Below are 18644 nucleotides of genomic sequence, written 5' to 3' on the forward strand. Positions count from 1 at the left end.
GAAACAAAATGTGCATCATTCCTTAACTTTACTATAATTGGTTTATTACCATCATAGTCCATATACTTTCATGAAAAATAGGATAATATTAAATTCAATCAAATTGTATAAGAACATGAAAAATATAATATGCGCCTAATGTGCAGCTCAGGGGTGTGGAAATGCTATGCCCGACTCGCCCGACTCGTACATTTGAACAACCGGACAAGTAATTATTTTTGTCTTGGTTGCCCGTGAACAAGTGAAAAAATATACAAGACAAAAGTTCAAATCCAACAAAAATATAGAATAATTTCAAAACGTATCAAGATGTTTAATTTATTTAAAAGAAATCAATGGTCAGTAAGTAAAAACATCAATGTTCATGACAATAAATATTGCATAATAACAGAAATAGATCGATTACCAAAATAAATAAAAATAAGTATGCGAACCCGAGTCGCGTAACATTGCATTGGCTTTGTCCATTGACCCGGGATCGTCGATTAGGTTTTATCCATCATTCACCGGAAGTGTCATTTCTTTAGATTTTGTATTGATATTCAGATTGATAAATACTTACTAAAACACCAGACAAGCAAGACAAAAAGAGTAACGAGTCGAGTATTAAACTTAAACGCAAATGGAGGAGAAGCAGTATTAAAAAAAAATAATGCGGAAGCGAGAATTTCAGACATCGTGGATATCAGATTGGCCCTGGCTATCTAGGATGGGAAATAAATAAATGTTTTGTCTTATTTAAAGATGAAAGGTCAACATTATTTGTTGTCAAAGTGGTAAATAGAAGGGACGATTTTATTGCCCATCAAGACAACTATCAAGAAAAAACCAAGTGTGTCAGTTGAAAAGAAACCCCAAAAAACAATAATTTATCTATAAATTAGTTTCAATTTCTTTACTCACTGTCATCAAAATTAGTATATGTATATGTTCCTACTGGCTACAATTTTTATTCGAAAACTGCTGCAAAATTGTCCTTTACATGTCATTTAATAGGTTGATTTGATGTTAGGTTTCTGTCCCATTGATGTTAACCCATTTCCTACTTTCCTATTTTTTTCCTAACATGTATATAAACAAATAGATTTCATTTGTTTGTGATGCACAACAGTGCTAAGAATCATATATAAGGCTCAGCTAACAATGGAATACTTCAATATTTATTGGGACCATCAGGGCAAGTAACTTATTTTCCGGACGAGTAAACTTTTCAGTTTTACTTGCCCAGGGACAAGTGCTCACAACAAATATTTCCACACCCCTGCAGTGCTTTTTTGTTTACTTTCATCAGACACGCTCAATGCTGACTATTGAGAAGTCAAATCAATATAAGTTCAACTTTGCCTGAGGAAGTTGAAACCTTAGTTTCTTCATAATTTCAAAATTTATATAAAAAAAAAAGACAATATCAAAAACATCTGTTATAGATCCATCAAATCCCGAAGAACTGACTACTGATCTGATGATAACCTGTGGGACTGATAGTCCAGCAGTAGAGGATTCTACACGGTGTCGAAAAAACAAAAACAACACGTGCTAAATGTTATTCATCCGACGCGCTTTTCTGGGTTTACATTTACAAGGAACGCTCAAAGCCAAATATTTGAAAGCCAATGACCTATAAAAACTGAAACGGTAGAAAAGCTATATATATGACTTAAAAAAGAACCTAACAAAATGGCCAAATTGCCTCAGGGAATTGAAACCTTACTTATTTTATAATTTCAAATTTTATAAACGGACAATTTAAGAACAGTTTGTTATAAAACATCAGTACAGAAGTATTGACTACTAAGCTGATGATACACTCGGGGATTAATAGGCCACAAGCAGAGGTATCAACCCTGTTCTGTAAAGAATAAAAACAACACGTTATAAATTTAATGCGTTCGAAGCGCCTTTCTGGATATACCTTCATCAAGAACGCTCAAATACAAACATTTGAAAGCCAAGTAAGTATTAGAGCTATATGAAAAATAGAACATGAACAAAAAGATTTAATCGTGTTTTCTCGTTTGAATTGTTATATATTTACAATTTCAGAGCCTTTTATAACTGACTATGCGGTATGGTCTTTGCTCACTCTTGAAGGCCGTACGGTGACTTATAGCTGTGTCATTTGGTCTCTTCTTGAGAGCTAACACTGTCCTCTATTGAATTTTATTGAAAGATAATATTGGATAAGTTTCCTTTTACAGTAGTATATCCTTTATCTTCAATTCATCACATCCTTGAGATCACATCCAGCCTGACTTGTATGTTAATTCGTTTGTATCTTTGAATAACTAGAGTGACATTAAAAGCAAATCAGTCATATTGGTATCCAAATGCATACAACATATCTCTATTCTTAGTAAAGTAATTAGCAATATGGATTCGACCGATGTAATTTTAGATAACTATACCATTGTACATGACAGTCTGTAATATAAATATACCTGTATAATTACAGTCATCATAAATCAGAGACCATAATTACAGTATATAGTGTAAATATAATTTTTGATTAGAAAAATATAAGTGTTATTTCTAAAATGGTAAAAATCAGAATTAGCAAATTACTAATAGAAGTTGGTAAATATACTAGAACACCATTAGAACAGAGAATTTGTCCATTTTGCAAGGATGGATGATTTCCTCATTAAATGTAAAGCGTTAGAATTTAATAGAAATATACCCTTTTGTAATTTAAGTGATATAGTTCCATCTTTTGTTAATAAGTCTGAACAAGATAAGATTAGTTTCATTTTGAAAAGTAGCGATACTGACATCAGTACTGTATGTGTAGCAGGAATAAGCGATATGTACGATTCGAACATTCATTTAAGGCAAACATAATGTTGATAAGAACTGTTGTAGTATTAAAGCTTATTGTAATAGCTGGAATTAAGGAAATAGTATGAATAACACCTTCACGCAATGTAGATATAAAATATGTATCTCTTATCATTGAGAAAATATGTCTCTGTATATTTAAATTTTGTTTATTTTTGTATTTGTATTTTGTAATGTCAGCTGGTATCCTTCCTGTATTGGAATTTACACCAATACAATTATTTGATTTGATTTGTAAACTCCCCTATCGCGTTATGTGATCATGATTTCATACAGAAACATTTATATTTTGACAACACTTCAATAAAATCTTATTCCTACTCCTACTAGCACAGGAAAGGCGTGATACTATTTGGGAATAAATCAAAATTAATGTTAATGAAAACAGTTTATTGACCAAAAAACAAAAAATTATCAAAATAAATTTTGGTCATGTTGGTTACGAATACATTTTGTACCACTTAAAATTCATGTGATCAGAAATGACATTTTCATTTTTTGTTAGACAACTTTCAATAAAATTCGAAAATGCGGTATGATTGCAAATGAGACCACAACAAAGTGACTCGGTTAGCTGATATAGTTTATAATTTCTTAATCACTATAATTTCAATTTGTCAGGTTTTCGTATTTCCTTTGCATTTGTATTAAATTATCAACGTTTGCACTAACATTTGCATGTTAACTGGCAATGTGCAGTATACTTTACACATAAAAATTCCATGTCCAAATACAGAGAATAAGAATTGCTTTTCTCATTAAATGGACATGTATCATTAACTGCACATTTGTCCATTGTTAAGGTTTTTAGTATATGGACAGCTATAGTGTACTGCCATTTAATGTTAGCTTGCAAAACAGTAAAATGTTGGTGTCAACGATGGGTAGTCAAATACCAATTCACAGGAAATGAGAAATATATATTAAAATAATAATGATGATTAAAAAATATCAGATAACATCTCAGTCATTACAGCTGAACGGACGTGCTTGGTCGGCTCCTCTTTATCTGCAAACTATCATGTGTAACTGCTGATAAGGTGGCTCAACGACTTAGTACTTATGGTAACAGAATCCAATTTAATCATACAGTATAGCCAGTACAAACTTTAGAGTCAGTATACAAAAACCCATTTTAGACGATGAAAGAGGGACGAAAGATACTTGAGAGGCAGTCAAACTCATAAATCGAAAACAAACTGACAATGCCATGGCCAAAAATGAAAAAGACAAACAAACAAACAATAGAACGCATGACACAATATGGAAAACTAAAGAATAAGCAACACGAACCCCACCAAAAACTGGGGTGATCTCAGGTGCTTCGGAAGGGTAAGCAGATCCTGCTCCACATGTGCGTCCGTGGTGTTGCTCATGTTATAACAAATCGATGGAGTGTTATGCTGTCTGACGGGCCGTGTATCCGTGGTGTTGGGTAACGGACCATCATCTCACTTTCTCACAAGTGTTCCTGATAACGCTTTCTGTAGTAATTAATACTATGTCTTCGACTCATCAACCGGTACTACTTTCCCGTGTTAAGCGGGCTGCCCAGCTGACCAACATGGCCCTTAACAGAGCTGTTGTTAAGTGCTGTTGATTAACATCAATATAGTAAAGGAACCAACAAAACATAACAGACCTAAAATGACCGCCTCTTCTTGACCCACTTTGATAGCGACCCTAATGATATCTGAAACTAACACATATGCTTTAAATTTAAGACCCCGAGATTACCAATTTGAAAATACCAGTCTATATACTTATATCTTTATACATATCGGCATTAAAATCCTAACTTAATATTGCCAGAGAAAATATACATGTGTCTGATTATGTCGATTGACTAGTATTGAATGCAGAAAGGAAAAGAGCAAACCTAATTAGTTAATTAACTTTTGAATTTGTTAAAAGTCATCTTAGTGAACATGAATATAACCTGTCTTAAATAAATCATAACTGTTTCTATACAGTATAATTAAAATCTAACAGTCTAAGTCTATTTGCAGTTGTTTATGTTGAATACAACAGTGTGTCTTCATAATCCACTGTCATTATGACTATGTAAAGTAATTAATTATCATGCAAAAATTAATTAATTGCACCCATATTTTGTTTACAGGTATGGAGAAACAACTTGTGTTCAAGATAACGGCGATTGTTTTCCTTCTAGCAGGATTTTTGTTACGATCATCAGCAGGTAAGTTTGTTACACCTTACAATATAAAGTGAAGATTAATGTCACTGTTTGTCATTAATATAGATGTAAGTTAGAAGTATGTTGACTTTCTCGAACTATCTACGTAAACGGAAGTTTTTTTAAGAAGGAAATTATTGCAAATTGTAAAACGTTTCTTGGTCATTTAGTGATTTTAACAAACCACAAGTTAGAAGTATAACATGTGGGGTCTTTATTTTCTTATAAACTAGATAGAACTAGTTACACAAAAAAGGTAAACCTTTTCTTCTTAAAGCATTCTTTACCTGCTACATCAACCGCGGAAGACATCCCCAAATTGGTAGTATTTAACTAGCACATAGCTATTTCTGTTATTCTTATTACTCCATTATCTTAAATATTTTATCCTTAATTGCATTATATTTCCAAAGTCCCATGTCCTGAAGTGCAGTCGGAAGAAAATCGAATTTGTACTGTTCCTTCAAGCTGCACTTCTTGGAAACTATTGCAAAACAGTTACCAGGATAGTATGATAGACACTCAAAAGCAAGATTCTGGTTTTAGCAAGAAATCGTTAAAAAGGCGACTTTTTTCAAGAAATACTAACTTTAATTAGTATATCACAGACGTCACAAAGGTGAACAATCAGATAAAATGTCTTAACAATATTATGAACTTTACGAATACTTATTAGATAATAATTTAGAGTTAATATGGACATATTATTTGTATTTTGTTTCCTTTCGATTGTTTATATACAATAAATATATACTTTGCAGTAGAACACTCAACTCTGTAAGTCACAGTTTCGTATAATAACTCGACAAAATGTAATACGAAAACTATATTAAGAATAAATGCACTATATATATGTTAAATGAATCTACGCACAATTAGGTCGCCTACCAAAACCAATAACAACGATAATCTTCCAGCGCATACCAAAACTCTAACAGTTACAATAAAATTAAAATAAAGCGATGTCATTTATAAATACTATACATATATATGTGAGGCGAAAAAGCTACAAAGATGTCAGCACGAGCTCGATTAAAGAAATAGATAAAGAATGGGAATAGCGCAAAGTGCTTTTGGAATGTGTAAACGTGCTTACATCCACGTCATCTTAACTCTGATTAATTGTTCTCTCTATTTCTTAATTAAAAGTTCGTTAAAAAAACAACTTTAGAACAAATTGCATAGAGTGTGTAGAGAAATATGATTACTATAGATATACAATAGGAAGTAAGCAGCTTGTTCCACAATACCTCGGTTGACAATCCTGGATCAAGTTCCCTTTGTGCTCATAGGGCTGATAACCGGAGGAACATATTGCTATATAATCTTTTCCATAAAGTTCCTGGTGAACTCACGAGAAGCGCCAGTCAGTCACTAGCTTTTACAGTATCGTGATGATAACCGTGATCATGGCTACGTTGACACTATGGGATAGACTCATATAAGTTGCTTTATTTTCTTTGTACAAAAACAACCATAAAAACAATTATTTTGATAACCTTTCTTGTAAGAAAGTATGGATGAGGTTAAGGGTTTACAGAAAATAGAATAAATGACAGAAAAGGACTAATAAATGCAACAGTAGTATATTGGTGTTCAAAAGTTAAAATTGATTGTGGAATAAACCAAGTACGGGTTACAAACCATAACCGAGGTAAACACATCAACTATGAGAGGAAAACAAAGGAACAATTGGAACACCGAAGTACAACAAAAACAAACACACATAGAAAAGAACTATTTGATCACAACTGCCATATTTTGACTTAGTACAGGTTATTTTAAGAAAATAATATGGGTTGCACCTGCTTTAATGGCACGCCAAAACTCCCGCTTTATGACAATGTTATTTTTAAGCTGAAACACTACGTGACAGAAATACCTCTGAAACAGAAAAACCCACAAACACATTATATGTAAGTCGACACAACATGCAAACTGCAGAGCAACAACGAACATATGCTATCAACGATAAACACCCTAGGATATAGAAAACAGTGACACGTGTACGTAACTAACATGCAATCACAAAATTTATACAATTATTTTAAAATATTATCATAAAAAGAGAGAGAAAATGTGAAAAAATAGCTAAAAATAAAGTCTACAGAGCACTGCTGTGCTAAAATTTACAGAGCAGAGAATTATTGGCATTGTAGATAAAGAATACAGAAAATGGTTTAAATAGTACAGAATAACCTCCATAATAATCCTCTTGTAGAGTACACGAGAGAGAGAGTGTGTGGAGAAATACTACTCAATTGTCAAACTTGTGTCACAGCGGACATTTGCTACTTTTGAACGTTTCTTTTGTTCCCAAATTGGTGGCTGTTGTTATCAGAAAGTCCGTTTCTAAGTATGTTGGCGTTTGTTTGTGTTTCTGATGTCCCCCCTCTAATGGTTGGTGTGATTCTCTCGGTTTTAGTTAGCTTTGTAACCCAGATATTCATTTGCTTAATTGATTTATGATTGTTGAACAGCGGTATATTACTGTTGCCTTTATAAATTTACAATGACTTAAATTCTCAATTCAAATGAAACGTTTTTGTATTAACTTCAATATAATTTCCATTAGGATATACATTAGATACATACTTCATTATGATAAATTATTAAATTTTAAAATTACACTTAAAAGGAGTTGTTCACGAGAAAAAAAATCTAATTTATACGTTGTTTACAATGATTTCCCCATTTTATACTTAGCTTTAATTGTTTCAGTGATGTCAGTATTTCTATATTCTCGGATGTACTTATAATACTTTCCATCCTTCTACGTATGAAACATATTTTACACTTTCAAATTTTAAACATTTGTCATTTCTCGATATTGAATAATAAGTATGGCTTGTTAACTGAATCATGATACCTACCTTATGACCTTATCAAGAATATTTACCACTGAAGTACTGAAGTACTAAAGAAAGAAAAAGTCATACAAATGACTGACGGATAGGAAGTTAAAATGTACAGTTATAGTCAATATTTGTCTAAATCTGTCTCAACACCACTATAAACATAGGAAGAACAGGAAACTAGCATGGATCTTCATCATTAATTATCGTTCCATAGTTGACGGATTTAAATATTTTTTTCAATCCTAATCACGATATCCCGGTTGTATATTTGTCATTTCTGCACTTTAGAAATAAAACATATTGTTCAAACTAATTATCTTTTCAGATATGAGTAAGGTGAAAAACTGTGATATACAGTGTCCAAAAATCAACATTCCTCGTGGATGTCTTGCAGAAGATTTTATCGTACTTGATGGAACAATGTGTAGAAGTTGTGATATTGACCTCTGTTTGATCTTAGAATGGCCACCAAAAGTCTCAGTTCCATATTGTCCAAATTCAAACTGCAAACACCATCATGTTCCAGAAAGATGTATTCTCAGGCGTTTCAAAAAAATAAATATGTTAACTCTGTGTCGAGATTGTGATATAGACGTCTGTAAAAGATCTCCAAAGACAAATGTCAATACAAATACAACAAACGAATTGAAAGTGAGACCACTGTGTCCGAGACTTCACTGTAAACTGACTGGTATTCCAATGGCTTGTCTCATGCCTTCTTACGAGATCATTAATGGACAAAGATGTAGAAGGTGTGACGAAGATGTATGCCGTCATCCACCAGCATTACGAATTCATTCAAAACGCCACGTCCGCTACTGAATAAATCTTTAAAATTATGATTTCAACATATATCTTTTCATATATATGTCAAAGTGAATTTGTAAAATCACTGATATCTCTAAACTGGTTCGTAATTTCATAAAATCCTTTATTTTGAATAGGGATTTTTCAAAATCACTGAAATAATTAAGATCTTTTTATATACATTCCCTTAACAAATTTCATGGAATTTGTAAAATGAAATTCTGTTTGCCGACAGCAGTTACACTTAACAATTCTGAGGTTAATGTTGCCTCTTTTATTAATACAAAAAGAGGGACAAAAGATACCAAAGGGACAGTCAAACTCATAAATCTAAAACAAACTGACAACGCCATGGCTAAAAATGAAAAAGACAAACAAACAACAGCACACACGACACAACATAGAAAACTAAAGAATAAACACACGAACCCCACCAAAAAACTAGGGTTGATCTCAGGTGCTCCGGAAGGGTAAGCAGATCCTGCTCCACATGCGGCATTGTTGATCGTGGGAACGGTACCATAAGATGTATAATGGCAATTGTTGAAGGACAGTCTTCGAAAGGTTATCGTCTTGCCACCGAACATGGTGTTTTGTGAGGCCTATACACTTGAAACCCGTTTGAACCGACTGTTTCCTTGTTTTCGGGTTCGTTATGTGTATCTATTGACTGTTTTATATCTTTTCTGCAGGCTGATAAACTGTTTTAAATTTGTGATGGACATGACTTTTTAAACGTTGATTTTCTTGAAATAATATATGTAAACAAAATAGGTGTGTCTGACGAAAAGCAGGCTAATTATGTAACAGTAAATGTTACCCTAACTTATCATGCAAAAATAAGTACATCGTGTTCTTAATATTAATTCATATGCTTTCATTTATAATCACTGTACAATAGTTTAAAATAATTGTTTTTATTTAAAAAAAACAAAAAAAAAAAACATTTCAAACACATTGGTTTATTCAAAGTTAAGAAAACACATTTCTAATATCAAGTTAAAACTTGTAATTAGGGATTTGAATACCTCTCTAGGTAAACCCGTTTTATATCTTTTCTGCAGGCTGATAAACTGTTTTAAATTTGTGATGGACATGACTTTTTAAACGTTGATTTTCTTGAAAGTGTTTTCAGTAATGTCATAAAATGCATAACAATTTCTGTGTGATTGGTTGAATTTGTATAATATGGTTTATGTAGAATTCCTGATTTTCCAGGGATTTTGTCTAATCACCTAATTCATTATTGGTTAAATATACTCCCTGAAAATGACCAGTAATTTTACTAGTAATCAGTGAAAATTTTGAAAATTATTTTAAAAATTTCCTGAAATCAATTAAAGGATTATCAATATCAATCATAAAACATATATTCTTAGTTATACAAGAATAACTCAAATATAGTAAAATAAATCATATATATCCCCCATTTATGGTTTCAGTGGACAGATTTATTTCCCTTCAATTCATCAAGTCTTATTAAAGTGAACAGGTTTTTGTCTTCTTGTGATATTCTATTGAACTGTGTTGAACCACATTACTAGTAAATCATTAAACAAGAAGTATTCTAAATTGAAATAAATTATATTAAAATCAATGCACATATCGTTTTATTTGTTGTAAAACAAAGGGCATGGAAGTTATTGGACATCGTTTTAATATTTTCTTTGTTCCAAAGAACAATGAAATCAAACTACTAGTAAGCAAAGAAATGCAACAAAAGGCACAGAAATACAACTAAATGTTCACAATAAGAAGAACATATGCTTGATAGTTTGAACACAATTTTATAGAAGACCAAAATTGGCTGTAATGTTATGATACCGATTCCACATGTTGATCGTGTTCTAGGATAACCGAACATTGAATAGTCCTTGCTTATTAAAGGACTGAAAAAGATAATGCCTAGCTTCAACCATGACATTTATGATAATACACATGAAATGCATTGGAGATGTCTTGTTAGCTTTTTTAGCACCTATACATTGGTGTTCGTTTTACATCCAATGACATATATTTCTGGCATATTTTAAACGACATGAATGAGTCAATAATACCTCAGAATCAGTGGACGGAGATAAAGGCAAAAAGTCATGTATTGATCCCCATAAAAACGAAAATTGTTGTATAGGGCACAATTTTTGCCTTGTAATACCGGTAGGCAATCTATAAGGACACGTAAAAGGGCTAGTGAAACAGTTCCGTAATCTTCAATGAGCGTCACACCATGCCTACAGCAATGTATTTCGTATTCCCGTTTTGTCTTGTACGTTGTTACATATCACAAAGAGCAAAACAGAACCCTCTCAGTTAGAGTTTTTGTTCTGCAGGTGGGGAGTGGTCTATGTTGACCACATTTCTATACCACATGAAGTCAACCCTTGGAGGATCATATTTATATACGTATGGTTGTATACATAGTTTTTACATAGGTTCGATATACCACTTTTTTTTTTTGGTTAATTGATCATTATTTTTTTAAGATAACAAATTGGAACTCTCACGATTTTTTACGAAATTTTTTAAGCAGCTAGAATATTTTACGGAAGCGTATTAGCGCCACACATTTTTTTTTTTATTATTTTTCTTCCTATGTTTGCGTTGTAACGCAAACCTTTGCGTTATAACGCAAACATTTGTTTTATCTTATTTCTTATTTAAGATTCAAAGGAAAAAGTAGTTATTAATGGAGGAGGCTGTATATAATAAAATTTATCACCTTTGTAGTAATTGCAAAGTAAACTGCTTGAATAATTAGATCATATCAATGACTAATAATGAACAGAATAATATAAGAAGATGTGGTATGAGTGCCAATAAGAAAACTCTCCATCTAAGTCACTATTCGTAAAAGTAAACCATCATAGGCCGAATTACGGTCTTCAACACGGAGCATTGGCTCACAAAAACAACAAACTAAAAAGGTCCCCAAAAACGATATCCAAGTTACTACTAGTATATATATTACAAAGAAAATTGAGTAAATTGAGGTTATACCTAAGAAAAAAAATCAACCCTGCTAATATAGCTATAACCGAATATAAATATACTTCCAAAGTAAGCTCTCGTTTGAGAACTGTGTAAAGTAGGTTACATTCAAACAAGCTACCCTTTGGCAATAAATGTATAGAATGAAGATGTTTTATTAATAAAATTATGTTCTCTCTATTCAAATTGCTACCCAAGCATCTTAAAAATACTTCACCTAATTAAATGGGCATTCAAAAAATCAGAATGTGAATATATATGTTCAAACTCTTTTAGGTCATTTTTTAGTAGCAATAAACAAAAAAACTATGTTAATTGGACATGCTTTGATACTATATTTGCCCTTGAATTTTTACTAGATAACATTTTTGTTCGCTTTGGGGATTCCGTATATCGTCAGATTATCGGAATTCCAATGGGGACTAACTGTGCACCACTTATTGCGGACCTGTTTTTGTATTGTTATGAGTTACAATTTATGACAAAAATAAGCAAAGACCCATCGAAACAACATCTGATAAACAAATTTAATAATACTTTTAGATATTTGGATGATATTTTGGCTCTCAATAATGACGACTTCAGTATGTATATTAATGAAATTTATCCTGTTGAACTTACTTTAAATAAAGCTAATACTAACAATGACCACTGCCCTTTTCTCGATCTTAATATCTATATCACTAATGGAAAGCTGAATACTAAAATTTATGATAAAAGGGATGATTTTTCATTTCCTATCGTTAATTATCCGTTTTTAGATGGTGACGTTCCCTTGTCACCATCTTACGGTGTTTATATATCTCAACTTGTACGATTCGCTCGTGTATGTAACAATGTTTTAGATTTTAACGAGAGAAATTTATGTATTACTGAAAAATTATTACACCAGGGTTTTCGATATCACAAACTAGTCAAAACATTTACTAAATTTTATCATCGGTATAAAGACATCATTCGTAAATATAGCTCAACATGCAGACTTCTAATACGTTCAGGTATTTCACATCCAATTTTTTATGGAAATATTCTTTATAAAGCACAAAGGTGTCAGTATTCACCTCAGAAACTTACAAAACCTTTGAATAGACTTATTAAGAAGGGATATAATTACGATACTGTTGTCAAGTCATTAAAGATTGCATATTTTGGCGTTAATATTGAGTCACTGATAAGGTCTTTGCATCGGAACTAAACACATTTATTCTAAAAACAGTTGTTGGTATGACACAGGTTATGTTCTTCTCATATATGTTATGATGGTATGATACTAAACCCCTAACGGGAAGGATTGTGCCTGAGGTTCATATGATGAAATCATAATCTTTCAGTCAGTTTAATTGAAGTCTGGAGCTGGCATGTCAGTTAACTGCTAGTAGTCTGTTGTTATTTATGTATTATTGTCATTTTGTTTATTTTCTTTGGTTACATCTTCTGACATCAGACTCGGACTTCTCTTGAACTGAATTTTAATGTGCGTATTGTTATGCGTTTACTTTTCTACATTGGTTAGAGGTATAGGGGGAGGGTTGAGATCTCACAAACATGTTTAACCCCGCCGCATTTTTGCGCCTGTCCCAAGTCAGGAGCCTCTGGCCTTTGTTAGTCTTGTATTATTTTAATTTTAGTTTCTTGTGTACAATTTGGAAATTAGTATGGCGTTCATTATCACTGGACTAGTATATATTTGTTTAGGGGCCAGCTGAAGGACGCCTCCGGGTGCGGGAATTTCTCGCTACATTGAAGACCTGTTGGTGACCCTCTGCTGTTGTTTTTTATTTGGTCGGGTTGTTGTCTCTTTGACACATTCCCCATTTCCATTCTCAATTTTATTTTTTACAGAGTTTGTCTTTAGTGCCGTGTGGAGGCAGTAGAGTGCCTCCCCGTGCTTCAGGTTTATGCTCTTATAATATACTAGATTATGGAGTGTGTGTCCGAGCGAGAACTGCTCTAGTTCATTACTTTAGGAATATTTATCAAAAAGTAGTATTTCAATATTCAGCCCCATTCTACTATTTAGTCAGCCATCAGTCCTACCCTGATATACCCTATCTTTTTCGGGTAATTTATACTGATAGCGTTTGACATTTTTAGCCGAACAAATTTATCCATTTTATATAACTTAAATTATTATATGCTGGTTCATATTCTGGACGCCAATCTTTGCTCCTTTATTATATAATTCACTAACAAAACAATTATGAAGCTTAGAAATGGAAAATTACTAAATACTAAACTTGTTCAAAGGGTATCTACACGTCTCAATCTTCAAAATCGGTTATCTAAAAATACTACCATCGCTAACATTTTTAACAATAAAAATCGTGGTTACCCTTCTATCGATAAGTGTCATGCCAAAAAAATGACTTACATGTCCCCGTCTTTCCACCAACAATACGGTAAGGTCCACGTTTAATGGTCGTACATTTTCTTTAAATTTTGAAACTGATATAACTTGAAAAACAAACAGTATTATTTATTTACTCACATGAAACAAACCGGGGTGTGGTATTCAGTACGTAGGAGAAACTGGACGATATTTATCTAAACGCACTCAAGAACATCTGTATCGTTTTAAAAGACCCAATAAATTCAAAAGTATCATTTACCAACACCTTAAGAAGCACAACCATCCTTTTAAATATTTAGCAGTTCAACCTTTAGAAGTAGTAAATAAGCAGCCTGGTGAATCGCATTCAAAGTTTGTACGATCACGGAAAATAATTGAATTAAATTGGATTAAAAAATTACAGACAGTTTATCCTCTCGGTCTAAATGATAATATCATGGGAATTGGTAATATATCTAGAACCAATTCCGTTAACATTTTGGATGTAGTTTCTAAAACTGTTCGTAAAAAACGTTCTCACGGTCGTAGAACAAATCGCAATCAAAGAAAATTTCGGGCCAATCATACCAATATTTCGGACCTAATTTCTATTTCAAAAAACAACGGCAGACATTATCTGTTAACAAAACTCCGTTCGTTACCGGTTAATAAGTTAAATAAAATTTTGGAGGATTGCAACACAATTTCATATAGCAGTCCTAAGTATGAAATTGTTCAAATTATTATGGCATATTGTTATTCTAAATTATTTCCCAAAATTGATCGCCCTGAAGATCATAAAAAACATTTTATTAAAATTAAGTATGTCAATAAAGGCTTTGATTTTGTAAATATTGCCGGTATATTTAACGACCATTCTGTTAAAGAACAAATTCCTGGATATTTTGACAATACTGAGCTACCTCTTATTTGTTATATTTACAAGAAATCTACCCGGAAATTTGTGTTTAATTATAGTCAATTGTGTAAAGATGTTAATATCAGTGAAAATACACCTACTTCATGTAATTGCAGTAATTCCGAATATATTTATGGACCCATTTTCCATGTTATAACAGGAGATCTTAACATCGTTCAAGACCGAGAGTTAAAATCATTCCTCAGTAAAGGACCTAAATATCGTCCCCCGTCTATTATTAATTGGAATGAGTGTCGTAATATCATCCACGACTCACTCCATACTTACTGTATGAAATGGATAAAACGGGAAAAAGCTGACAAAAAATCTTTGGACTCTTTTTTTAATTCAGTAATGAAGATAGTTGATATACGTATTCAACATTTTAAAGAACATTTTACTATTAACAATAACCACAATAAACCTATTTCTCGTATCAAACATAAACTAAAAGAACTAGCCAAGGAATTTGTTTTTGTCCCGGCCGATAAAGTTGCTAATAATATTATTATTGTTTGACGTAAATTTTACATTGAGGTTCTGAAAAAGGAAATCACCAATTCACCAACATTCCAACTGACTCCATTTTCAGAAAACGAAATCTGTAACAAACATAAAATTTTAGCCACCGCTTTACAAGCAGAGCCAAATACAATGAAAGTCCCAACTATGTATTGGCTTCCGAAGCTACACAAAACCCCTTACAAATATAGATTTATTTCCTCTTCAAGCCATTGTTCAACTACTAAATTGTCTATTCTTCTTACCAGCACACTTGGTACAATTAAAAACCTGATAATAAATTGTTCAAATAAGGCCTTCGAAAATAGTGGAATAAATTACTTTTGGAGTGTCAAGAACTCGTTGGAAGTACTTGATAAATTGCATGCTTATATTGGTGATTTTGAATCTGTTCAAAGTTTTGATTTTTCTACACTGTATACCACATTGCCTCACATTCTCATTAAGAAAAAATTCACACACCTAATTAAATGGGCATTCAAAAAATCAGAATGTGAATATATATGTTCAAACTCTTTTAGGTCATTTTTTAGTAGCAATAAACAAAAAAACTATGTTAATTGGACATGCTTTGATACTATATTTGCCCTTGAATTTTTACTAGATAACATTTTTGTTCGCTTTGGGGATTCCGTATATCGTCAGATTATCGGAATTCCAATGGGGACTAACTGTGCACCACTTATTGCGGACCTGTTTTTGTATTGTTATGAGTTACAATTTATGACAAAAATAAGCAAAGACCCATCGAAACAACATCTGATAAACAAATTTAATAATACTTTTAGATATTTGGATGATATTTTGACTCTCAATAATGACGACTTCAGTATGTATATTAATGAAATTTATCCTGTTGAACTTACTTTAAATAAAGCTAATACTAACAATGACCACTGCCCTTTTCTCGATCTTAATATCTATATCACTAATGGAAAGCTGAATACTAAAATTTATGATAAAAGGGATGATTTTTCATTTCCTATCGTTAATTATCCGTTTTTAGATGGTGACGTTCCCTTGTCACCATCTTACGGTGTTTATATATCTCAACTTGTACGATTCGCTCGTGTATGTAACAATGTTTTAGATTTTAACGAGAGAAATTTATGTATTACTGAAAAATTATTACACCAGGGTTTTCGATATCACAAACTAGTCAAAACATTTACTAAATTTTATCATCGGTATAAAGACATCATTCGTAAATATAGCTCAACATGCAGACTTCTAATACGTTCAGGTATTTCACATCCAATTTTTTATGGAAATATTCTTTATAAAGCACAAAGGTGTCAGTATTCACCTCAGAAACTTACAAAACCTTTGAATAGACTTATTAAGAAGGGATATAATTACGATACTGTTGTCAAGTCATTAAAGATTGCATATTTTGGCGTTAATATTGAGTCACTGATAAGGTCTTTGCATCGGAACTAAACACATTTATTCTAAAAACAGTTGTTGGCATGACACAGGTTATGTTCTTCTCATATATGTTATGATGGTATGATACTAAACCCCTAACGGGAAGGATTGTGCCTGAGGTTCATATGATGAAATCATAATCTTTCAGTCAGTTTAATTGAAGTCTGGAGCTGGCATGTCAGTTAACTGCTAGTAGTCTGTTGTTATTTATGTATTATTGTCATTTTGTTTATTTTCTTTGGTTACATCTTCTGACATCAGACTCGGACTTCTCTTGAACTGAATTTTAATGTGCGTATTGTTATGCGTTTACTTTTCTACATTGGTTAGAGGTATAGGGGGAGGGTTGAGATCTCACAAACATGTTTAACCCCGCCGCATTTTTGCGCCTGTCCCAAGTCAGGAGCCTCTGGCCTTTGTTAGTCTTGTATTATTTTAATTTTAGTTTCTTGTGTACAATTTGGAAATTAGTATGGCGTTCATTATCACTGGACTAGTATATATTTGTTTAGGGGCCAGCTGAAGGACGCCTCCGGGTGCGGGAATTTCTCGCTACATTGAAGACCTGTTGGTGACCCTCTGCTGTTGTTTTTTATTTGGTCGGGTTGTTGTCTCTTTGACACATTCCCCATTTCCATTCTCAATTTTATTCATTATATTGAAATGAAAATTCAATGACTTTCTATCAAAGAATCTTGATCATATTCTGAGATTTAAAAAAAATGTTTCCTTATTAATAATTCATTTTAAAGCAGAAAGATCATTTTGTCTATTTGACTTGGAGGTTTCACAATTGTATGACATTATTTTTGATCTTTCAATTTTAATATGACTATATACTATATCTATTTTCTTGTTAAATTATATACTTTTCTGATGCACAAATCAGTCTTAATTTATGTATAATTGCACTTCAATTATTCCATTATTCCTATGCATATTTATTATAATGATTTGGCCTTGTATGTATGTTTCTTTTTTTATCTACTAGTAAATCACATCCGAAATGAATGACAGACGGACATATATACAAAACTTAATGAATAATTGAAATAAAGATGTTTGCGTTATAACGCAAAGGTTTGCGTTATATCGCAAATGTTTGCGTTGTAACGCAAAGGTTTGCGTTATAACGCAAAGGTTTGTGTTATAACGCAAAGGTTTGCGTTATAACGCAAACATAAGAAGAAAAATAAAAAAAAAAGTGTGGCGCTAATACGCTTCCGTAATATTTGGAACTGCATATGAACAAATATATGTGAAACTTTTACACTTTCTGAGATAAAAAAAATCGAAGGATACTGTCATGATTACGAGAAATATTACTACAAAATTGCTGAACCTTTTACGAAGTGTATTCTATACATTGAACTATTTTTTTCCGGATATTTTATTTGAAATATCTTTGATAGCTAGTTTAAACGTATAACTGTTTGGTATTCACGTGCAGTTTCTCATGCTATACTAAAAGAGATAACAAGACATTACGTACAAACTCGTGGCACTGCGAAACGACTTAAAAAAGGTCCTAAAAATAAAATGTTCAAGACTTTGATTTTGACCTTGAATTTTCCTTAATAAATTCAATCTAGCCATGCAAAAACACATTGACCTTTTCACGTCAAGTGGAAAATTGTACAAGCATGATCAAGATGAGCAACATAACAGACACTATAAATACAATAGAGATCAACCGAGATGATGAATGCCACCGAAAAAGAGTATAAAGTAGTATACGTGGCTGGATATAAAATTTGCCTT

The 18644-nt window shown here is 32.3% G+C and overlaps 1 long non-coding RNA gene across 1 annotated transcript; it reads left to right on the plus strand.

Annotated features, from left to right (window-relative positions):
* Positions 1-4919: 4919 nt before the first annotated feature.
* LOC143081672 (uncharacterized) lies at positions 4920-8738 on the plus strand. Its single transcript, XR_012980021.1, has 2 exons — positions 4920-5035; positions 8216-8738. It is a non-coding gene; the product is annotated as an uncharacterized LOC143081672 (long non-coding RNA).
* Positions 8739-18644: the final 9906 nt, after the last annotated feature.

This window comes from Mytilus galloprovincialis, chromosome 7 (assembly GCF_965363235.1).
Source record: "Mytilus galloprovincialis chromosome 7, xbMytGall1.hap1.1, whole genome shotgun sequence".
Classification (NCBI taxonomy): Eukaryota; Metazoa; Mollusca; class Bivalvia; order Mytilida; family Mytilidae; genus Mytilus; species Mytilus galloprovincialis.